This window comes from Lathyrus oleraceus, chromosome 5, assembly GCF_024323335.1.
Source record: "Lathyrus oleraceus cultivar Zhongwan6 chromosome 5, CAAS_Psat_ZW6_1.0, whole genome shotgun sequence".
NCBI classification, from domain to species: Eukaryota; Viridiplantae; Streptophyta; class Magnoliopsida; order Fabales; family Fabaceae; genus Lathyrus; species Lathyrus oleraceus.
In genome coordinates, this window is record NC_066583.1 from 320172453 (window position 1) to 320182323 (window position 9871).

General features: G+C 35.7%; 1 non-coding gene across 1 annotated transcript; it reads right to left on the reverse strand.

Moving 5' to 3' along the window:
• Positions 1-9262: 9262 nt before the first annotated feature.
• Positions 9263-9334, reverse strand: TRNAM-CAU (transfer RNA methionine (anticodon CAU)). Its single transcript has one exon. It is a non-coding gene; the product is annotated as a tRNA-Met (tRNA).
• Positions 9335-9871: the final 537 nt, after the last annotated feature.

A 9871-nucleotide genomic window follows, 5' to 3' on the forward strand; every position in this document is an offset into this window, starting at 1 on the left:
ATTCACCCAACTGAAATTTTCGAGAGTTGTATTAGATACAATTGGAAGGAGTTCCTACCTAAATAACCTAGTTTTGTGTAATCCGCCTACGCGGACTTAGAACGAAGTGAAATATGGATCTCGACCCACTAGAAAATCTTCCAACGGGATTTTCCGAATCAAATGATGAGGGTCATTTGTTTTGAGTAAAATAGTGGGAGCATATTTAATTAAAGGCCTAATTAAATATGTCAATGATACTTATATTTTCATTAATCTCAACAAACACCTCTAACAAAAATTTTGCGATCAATCCTTGACAAAGAAAATTGTTTGGGACAAATTTTCTGGATTGGCACCTAAATTTGAGGATTATCCTCAAACATGATAGAAAGCTGTATGTCTTGGAGAAACCTGTTCCTGAAGATGAACCTCCTAGTTCTTCACCTAAGGCAGAAAGAGATGCTTATAAGAAGCATGTCGATGATGCCAATGAAACTGCTTGTCTCATGCTAGCTACCATGAACTAAGAATTGCAAAAGCAACATGAGAACATGACAGCGTTCGATATGATCGAACACCTGAAGATGCTCTATCAAGAGCAAGCAAGACATGAGAGGTTTGAAGTTTCAAAAGCCCTTTTTCAAGGCAAGTTAGCTGAGGGAGCCCCTATATGTTCCCATGTGCTCAAGATGACTGGGTATGTGGAAAACCTTGAAAGGTTGGGTTTTCCCCTCGGAAACGAACTTGCGACTGATGTGATCTTGCAATCGTTGCCAGATGGATTCAGTCAATTTGTCCTAAATTTCAATATGAATGATTTGGACAAATTTCTTCCTGAGCTGCTAGCCATGTTAAGAACTGCTGAGCAGAATCTGAAAAAAAAAAAAAGGGAAGTCCATTCTGATGATCGGAAATGGAAACAGACAGAACAAAAGGCCCACCAAGCAGGGTGATAAAGGGAAAGGCAAGGAAGTTGCCAAACCCAGACCTACTGGTACTACTTTGAAGCCTAGTGGAGGCATAGCAAAGGCAGGCACCTACTTCCATTGCGGTAAGACCGGACACTGGAAGAGAAACTGCCCAAAGTACTTGGAAGATGACAAAGTCTCCATTCATAGGAAAATGTGAAAGAGCTAATGATCTTTTTACCCTCATACATACTGATGTATGTGGACCACTTAACATACCAGCCAACGGAGGTTTTCAGTACTTCATTACAGTTACTGATGATTTCAGTAGATATGGTTATGTGTATTTAATGAAACACAAATCAGAGTCCTTTGAAAGGTTCAAGGAATTCAAGAATGAAGTACAAAACCAACTAGGTAAGAATGTTAAAACTCTTCGATCAGATCGAGGTGGTGAGTATTTAAGCCTAGAGTTTGATGACCATCTGAAAGAGTGTGGGATCCTATCCCAACTTACTCCTCCTGGAACACCCCAATGGAATGGTGTATCTGAGAGAAGAAATCGAACCCTGTTAGACATGGTCCGATCCATGATGAGTCACGCCGATCTTCCAAACTCCTTTTAGGGACATGCATTATTGACAGCAGCTTACACACTTAACCGTGTTCCATCCAAAAGGTTGAGAAGAGACCATATGAGATATGGAGTGGTAAGAAACCACATATGTCTTACATGAAGATTTGGGGTTGTGAAGTTTATGTGAAACGACAAATTTCAACTAAGCTTGAGCCCAAATCTGACAAATGCTTATTTGTGGGGTATCCTAAAGAAACAAGAGGGTATTACTTCTACAATCCTTTTGAGGGCAAAGTGTTTGTCGCTCGAACTAGAATTTTCCTAGAAAAGGATTTTATTTCCAAAGGAATCAGTGGGAGGAAAGTAGAGCTTGAAGAAATTCAAGAATCACAAAGCATTAATACAACTATGGAGGAATTAGAGCAGGAAACACAAGTAGTTGTGGAAGAGCAATCTGCTCAAGTAGAACAAGACCAACGTAGGTCAGGCAGAATACGTCACCTACCTGAGAGATATGGATATCTCATAACTGATCAAGGTGATGTATTACTCATGGATCAAGATGAGCCTGTGACCTACCAAGAGGCCGTAACTGGTCCCGAGTCTGAGAAGTGGCTAGAAGCCATGAAATCTGAAATGGATTCCATGTACACAAACCAGGTTTGGACCTTGGTAGAGCCTCATGTAGGTGTTAACCCTATAGGATGCAAGTGGGTCTTCAAGAAGAAGACTGACATGGATGGTAAGGTACATACCTATAAGGCAAGACTGGTTGCAAAAGGATATAAACAAATTCATGGGGTTGACTATGATGAAACCTTTTCACCAGTTGCAATGCTTAAATCTGTTCGGATTTTACATGCTATCGTTGCATATCATGATTATGAAATATGGAAGATGGATGTCAAAATTGCTTTCCTTAATGGAAATCTTCTTAAGGATGTGTACATGACACAGCCTGAAGGATTTGACATACCAGAAGAAGCCCAAAAGATATGTAAGTTACAAAGATCAATCTATGGATTGAAGCAAGCTTCCAGAAGCTGGAATCTTCATTTTGATGAAACAATAAAACAATATGGATTCATCAAGAACGAAGATGAGCCTTGTGTATACAAGAAGGTTAGTGGGAGCATGATCGTTTTCCTGGTATTATATGTAGATGACATATTACTCATTGGAAACGATGTCCCTACCCTGCAACAAGTAAACTCTTGGTTGAGGAAATGCTTTTCTATGAAGGACCCAGGTGAAGCATCCTATATATTAGGAATCAGAATCTATAGAGATAAATCACAAAACTGCTTGGCCTAAGTCAGAGTACATACATTGACAAAGTGCTGAGACGCTTTAATATGCATGATTCCAATGGTTATGTGTTTTGCTTGAACGGTGGCGCTGTGAGCTGGAAAAGTTCAAAGCAAGATACAGTTGCTAATTCTACAACTGAGGCCGAGTATATTGCTGTCTCAAGGGCAGCAAAGGAAGCTGTTTGGATCAAAAAGTTCATTAGTGAACTTGGCATAGTTCCTGGAATTGTGGATCACATTGGTCTCTATTATGATAACAATGGTGCTATCACACAAGCTAAGGAGTCCAGATCTCACCAACGATCCAAACACATACTTAGCGTTATCACCTCATTCGAGAGATAACAGATAGAGGAGATGTGAAAATATGCAGAGTACCTACACTTGACAATATTGTCGACCCACTGACAAAGCATCTTGCGCAGCAGAAGCATGATGGCCATACTAGATCTATGGGCATTAGGGGTATGCCTGATTGGCTCTAGTGCTAGTGGGAGATTGTTGGTGTAAGCCCTAGAGGCCAATAATTTTGGTACTTGTATCGAATTATTTATTAATAATAAAAGGCTTTTTCTTTATTACATTTGTTTAATAAAGTCCATAGAATAGCTAGTCCGTTTAATGTATCAAGTGTGTGACTTGATCATGAGATCACATTAAACATAAGGACACTATTCTTAAAGTATCTGTACTCGAGCTTTATTGTGAAGTGGGATAATATTAAAGCATTAAGACTATTATGTATATAGACTGATGATCACATCTCATGGATCATGGATAAGGAGTTATCAAGTCTTAAACATAGGTATGAATATTAAGAGTAATATTTATACTTGATTGACCCGCTATGAGAATACTATATAGAATGTTATGCAAAATGTCATAAGTTATTCTCATGGTGATAATGGTGTATACCACCCTTCGACCTGAAACCACTATGGACCCTAGATGTAGAGTCGAGTGCTTTATTGCTGATCAAACATTGTCCGTAACTGGATAACCTTAAAGACAGTTGATGGGTACTCCACGAAGCATGCTGAGGGACATGAGTGACCTAGATGGAATTTACCCATCCTGCGTAACAGGATAAATGTCTATGGGCCCAATATTGAACTGGACAAGGATGACACGGTCTATGCCTTGTGTTCAATATAGACATAAGGGCAAAAGGGTAATTATGCACATAAGTATTATCACAGAAGGATTTGTCAAATCACATGACATTTTCGTGTCTTGGGTAGTAGTGATGTGTTGCAAGATACCGCTCACTGTTTATTATGTTAAATACGTGATTTGATATAATTTCCGACGCCGCAAAAACCTACAGGGTCACACACAAAGGACAGATTGATGAGAGATAGAGTAACTAAGGAACACCGTAAGGTACGGTGCCCTTAAGTGAATTGTAGAACATCGTAAGGTACGATATACTTAAGTAGAACACGAAATATGGTAAGGTACCACATGCTTAAGTGATTTTGGGCATATTATAAGATATGGGCCAAAATACACTTAAGTGGGCTTTTTAGCTTGAAGCCCACACAAGTGGTTCTATAAATAAAACCCTTGTGCAGAAGCATTCATTGCGGTTGCATTATTTTCGTTTTCTCTCTCTCTCTCTCTCTCTCTCTCTCTCTCTCTCTCTCTCTCACTCAAAGCCTTATTTCATACCAGCTAGCACTGAGACTGAAGGAATCTGTTCGTGTGGACTGAGTAGAGACGTTGTCATCGTTCAACGTTCGTGATCGCTTTGTAGATCTGCATCAAAGGTTTTGATCGTCACAAGAGATCTGCATCAGAGGCTTCAATCGTCACAAGAGGTAAATATTCTATCACTGATCATGACCATTCGTAAGGATCTCTAAAGGAGAAAATTTTAATTTCCGCTGCGTTTTGGATCGCAATTCTCCTTCAAAGAGAAGTACATATCACCTAACAAAGTTGGCACAAGATTCCCAATCAAGAAGATTCTAATGGCGTTAATATCAACAAAATCGTCAGTGTTAGGGAACAAAGCTAAACCATAAATGAGAAACACAAAGATAGCTTCAAAAGTATCCACACTACCGACTTGGGCAAAGGCAGTAGCTTTCCCAATAAGGATCTCAGAAGTCAACCCAAACATTCCTCTTTTCTTCACCCAATGAGCCTTAACCTCAGACTTCTTCAGATGAAGAGCTTCAGCTATAAGATGAGATTTGGGAATCTCCTCCAATCCACTAAAAGGAACCTTGTCAAAAACAGGTATTCCTAAGAGGTGGGCATACTCCTCTAACGTAGGCATAAGATGATAATATATGTAACCATTCAAAGTTGCACTCTTAACATTCGTCTGATACAAGATGATATTATGATTAACAACAAAAGAAATTAAGAGACAAATAAACTTTAACCTAGCAACTGGTGCAAAGGTCTCAATATAGTCAATCCCCTCTTGCTAATTATAGCCTTGTGCAACCAGTATGGACTTGTTCCTTACCATATCTCCTTGTTCATTCAACTTATTTATGGAGACCCATTTTGTACCAATGACATGAGTTCCTTTGGGTCTAGGAACAAGGGTCCACACATCATTTCTAGAGAATCAGTTCAATTCTTCTTGCATTTCTAGAACCCACTCAGTGTTTAGAAGTGCTTCATTAACAGATGTAGGTTATATGAGGGGCACTAAACCCAAAAACTTCTCTTTAGAAGGTTTGAATAAAGATCTGGTTCTGATTGGTTCAGTTTTATCTCCCATGATCAATTCTTCAGAGTGTGAGGATCTTTGTATGTGCTTCCTCATAGGAGTCTCAACTTCAACAGCTTCTGGTTGAACAGTTTCAGAGTCTGTAGTCTCAGATTCCTTGGCTTCTGATTCTTTACCTTCAGAGCCTGAAAAGGTGATCTCCAAATCTGCAAACTTCTCAATTAGCTTTGACTTTTCAGGGTCAAGTTTGTCATCAAATCTAACATGAATTTATCCTTCAATAATTCGTGTTTTTATGTTATATAATATATAACCCTTAGAGAGTTCAGAGTATCCTAACATAATACACTTTTGTGCCTTAGAAACAAACTTGTTCAGATTGTCTTTAGTGCTCAAAATAAAACAATCACAACCATAAGGGTGAAAATATGAAATGTTGGGTTTTCTGTTCTTCCACAATTCATAGGGATTCTTATCCATAATAGGTCTTATAGATATCTTGTTCTGAATGTAACGCGTTGTGTTGACTGCCCTTCCCAGATGCTTAGCCATATTAGTCTCATTGACCATGGTTCTTGCCATCTCTTTCAAATTCTCCACCATGATCATTTCTGAATTTAACAATTCTAAAGTCTTTATGTTTTTTCACTTGAGAGCAGAAAGTAGAAAACACAGAATGTGACTCATCTGAGATTGAGAAATCGAATCTTTTGACTTCTTAATCAACAGGTGATTGAATGAATATCATCAAGATCAGATAAAATGTAAGAACTCTTGAATTTTCATGTAAACCCTGATGAATGCTTTTAACTGATGAAATACACTAAAAAATGGATCGATTTGTTCTATGCTGATGCGAGTGAAAAACTCAGGGTAAAATTTAGTGTATGACACCAGGTACTTTGGAAAATTTCTCTTCTAGTGTCCGGTCAAACCATAATAGAAGCAAATGCCCTACTTTGTTATAACTCCGCTAGGCTTCAAACCATGAGTAGTAGGTTTATGTATGGCAACTTCCTTGCCTCCCCCTTACTACCCTGCTTTGTGGGCCTTTTGTTATTATTATTACCATTATTGACCATAAGAATGACCCTCCCTTTTGATTTTAGATTATGCTCAACAGTTCTCAACATGCCTAGTAGCTATGGAAGAATTTTTTCCATATCATTCATATTGAAATTAAGGACAAATTGATTAGAGCTCTCCGATAATAATTGTAGGATCAAATCTATCACACACTCATTTTCGAGGGGAAAATCCAACCTCTCAAGGTTCTCCACATACCCAATTATATTGAGTACATGGGGATCTATAGGGGCTTCCCCAACTAGCTTTCCTTGAAAAGGGGCCTTGGAAACTTTAATCCGCTCTTGCCTAGCCTGGTCGTGATAAAACATTTTTAGGTGTTCGATTATATCAAACGCTACCATGCTCTCATGTTGCTTTTACAATTCATAATTCACAGTAGCCAACATGAGACAAGCAGTTTCATTGACATCATTGACATGCTTCTTATAAGCATCTCTTTCTGCCTTAGAATCAGAACTATGAGGCTCCTCTTCAGGAAGAGTTGTCTCTAAGACGTACAACTTTTTATCATGTTTGAGGACTATCCTCAAGTTTCAACGTCAATCCAGAAAATTTGTCCCAAACAGTTTTTTCTTGTCAAGGATTGATCGTAAAATGTTGTTAGAGGTGTTTCTTGACATGGTAATCTACATAAAAGATTGTGGAGATATCATTATCATTAAAAAAACATATTCTATTAGGCATTTAATTAAATATGCTCCCACTATTGTACTCAAACCAAATGATCCTCACCATTAGATTCGGAAAATCTTGTTGGAAGATTTTCTATTAGATCGCGATCCATGTTTCACTTTGTTTTAAGCCAACATTAGGCTGATTACACAAAAGTCGGTTATTTTGATAAGAACTCATTCTGATTGTATGGATTGGATGAATAACTCCTTATTCTAATCCATCATATGAATTGTTCTCAACTCTTGCTTCTCGACATATATAATCTTATTATAATTAGTTTAGTTAAATTTGAACCATTGTTTTAACAATTGGATAATACATTTATCCCATTGCCCCTTATAATATAGAACGTGCACCTCGCGTTAGGCAAAACCTACATTATTCAATACTAGTCTTGATGAGTGCTAAAATTTGGAAAGCATAAAATTAATAATCATTTTGAGGGAATTTGTAATTAGTTTGATATCATCGACTTATTCATCATATAGTTCGGCTCTCACATGCATCAACATACATTCAAATGCATCAACATACATAAGAAAATGATACAGTTATGACCCCTAGCATAATTGTTTCCTCAAGTCAATGAGAGAAATTAAGATAAACCTAATAATGATCTATACTTACCCAATCTAGACCTTCGTGGTTGTTCTCCTTTGATCATGTCTTCTTCTTTTCTACATTACATTATATTATATAAAAGAATACTCATTTTACATAGAAGGGAGCGAGATGAGAAAAGAAGTTATATAAAGAAAGTATAGAGAAAGACACGACACACATGTTGTATTTAAAATCTCAAAATAAAATAAAGGAAAACTAAGGACATAACTTCTCACCGTAAGGAAAAAAATAATAAACATGTTTATTATTATCATTCCTAAATTCAAAAAAATTTAATGAACATTTCATTTTGAATCGGCGTTGTTTTTCATATCAACACTTGATACTTTCTACAAACCCTAAGGTACAACACTTGCAGCATCATAAATCCTAATTGCATAACTCTTAACAACACAACCCTTGTGCCTTCGTAAACCTTAATGCAACGCATTCATACCATCAAATACACAACGATTGATTATTCAATATGATTAATCGAAATGACATTGCTTCACCATACTAATGTCGAATTCCAAAACATGTGAGAATTGTCTATTCAAAAGAATAACAAACATTTTGCAATTGAATGGATGAAATAGAATAAAGAATAACTAACATTTTGCAATTGAATGGATGAAATAGAAATAGTATATCGTATGTACCATCGTTGCACCATAATTACATATATCATATATATAGATTGATTGATCACATTTGTGTAACTTATGGATGATCGAATTATCACATATTCACCATACAAATTTCAGATTCCAATGAATTGTGTCTGTATAAAATGCGTTTGAAGATGCATTTTCGAATTTTAAAAATAATTTTGATTTTTTAATAAGATGGAGAAGTAATACTTAAGATGTCTTAAGCAACTCCTAAAACTAAATGGTCATTCATTCACAATTGCATTACGATTATATCGGTTGTATTACGAACTTTGTGACGTTATTTTTAAAAATATTTTATATAATAAATATGATTTGATAAGTAAAAAAAGCTTACACCATAAACATATATATATCATAAATCTCTAATTGTATCTAAAGAGAAGTGGCATTCCATATTTTCAACTTCATAAAAAAATAAAGAAAAATAATATTATTTTAATAACAAAATGTTTTTCATGTCTATTCAATTATATGAGTTTTCTTTTTTCACTTCTCATCACATTGCAGTTAAAATCCAATGATTTTAATCATTAGGTCTATTACATTTTAAAGAAAAAATTATATGCATGTATGCGAATTGCCGTATAGTATTATTATATTGTATTATTTTAATTAAGGTATACTCAAAAGTAATGGAACAATCACAGAAACTAATCTTCACTTTACACAAACGACACGTCGTATTACATAGAAATACGGTGTTAACATACATGTCGCTAAGAGGACAAAAATTGGAAAAAAAATTAGAAAATTATCAGAGCCTGGTTTCGATCCAGGGACCTGTGGGTTATGGGCCCACCACGCTTCCGCTGCGCCACTCTGATTTGTTGGTTGAAATACTGAAATTTAATATATATTGAAAACTTTGTGTCATACCAAACCAAATGATAATTTATCAGCTTTAGCAAATATTTGTTATAAACAAAAGCAAATTCTGGCAACGTTCCAGAAAGTTATTGCTTTGACATTTTATGCCACTTTGGGTTTAGTTTCTTATTATTGAAATCTAACAAATGTTTATAGTTTTTGGATGAGTTAAGTATGTCCCGAGATCCTTAAATACTTTAATTTTGACACAAAAATTAGAATTCAATTACATGAAAACATTGTTGTTTCTTGTAAATATATTTATTATGCTTTTAAATTAAGAAAATATTTGTATTATTGTAAAAAAATATAGTATTGAATTCTTTACAAGGTAAAATACACTTTTTGGTTGCATTTGCATAGTAATTTTTTTTTAAAACATTGATCCAGGTTTTTAAAATATTTTATAAAAATAAATGACAATATATTAGAGACAATTCGAGTCTAGAGTAATTTTTTATTTAAGTTTATAATCCATTTTTATTTTATGATGG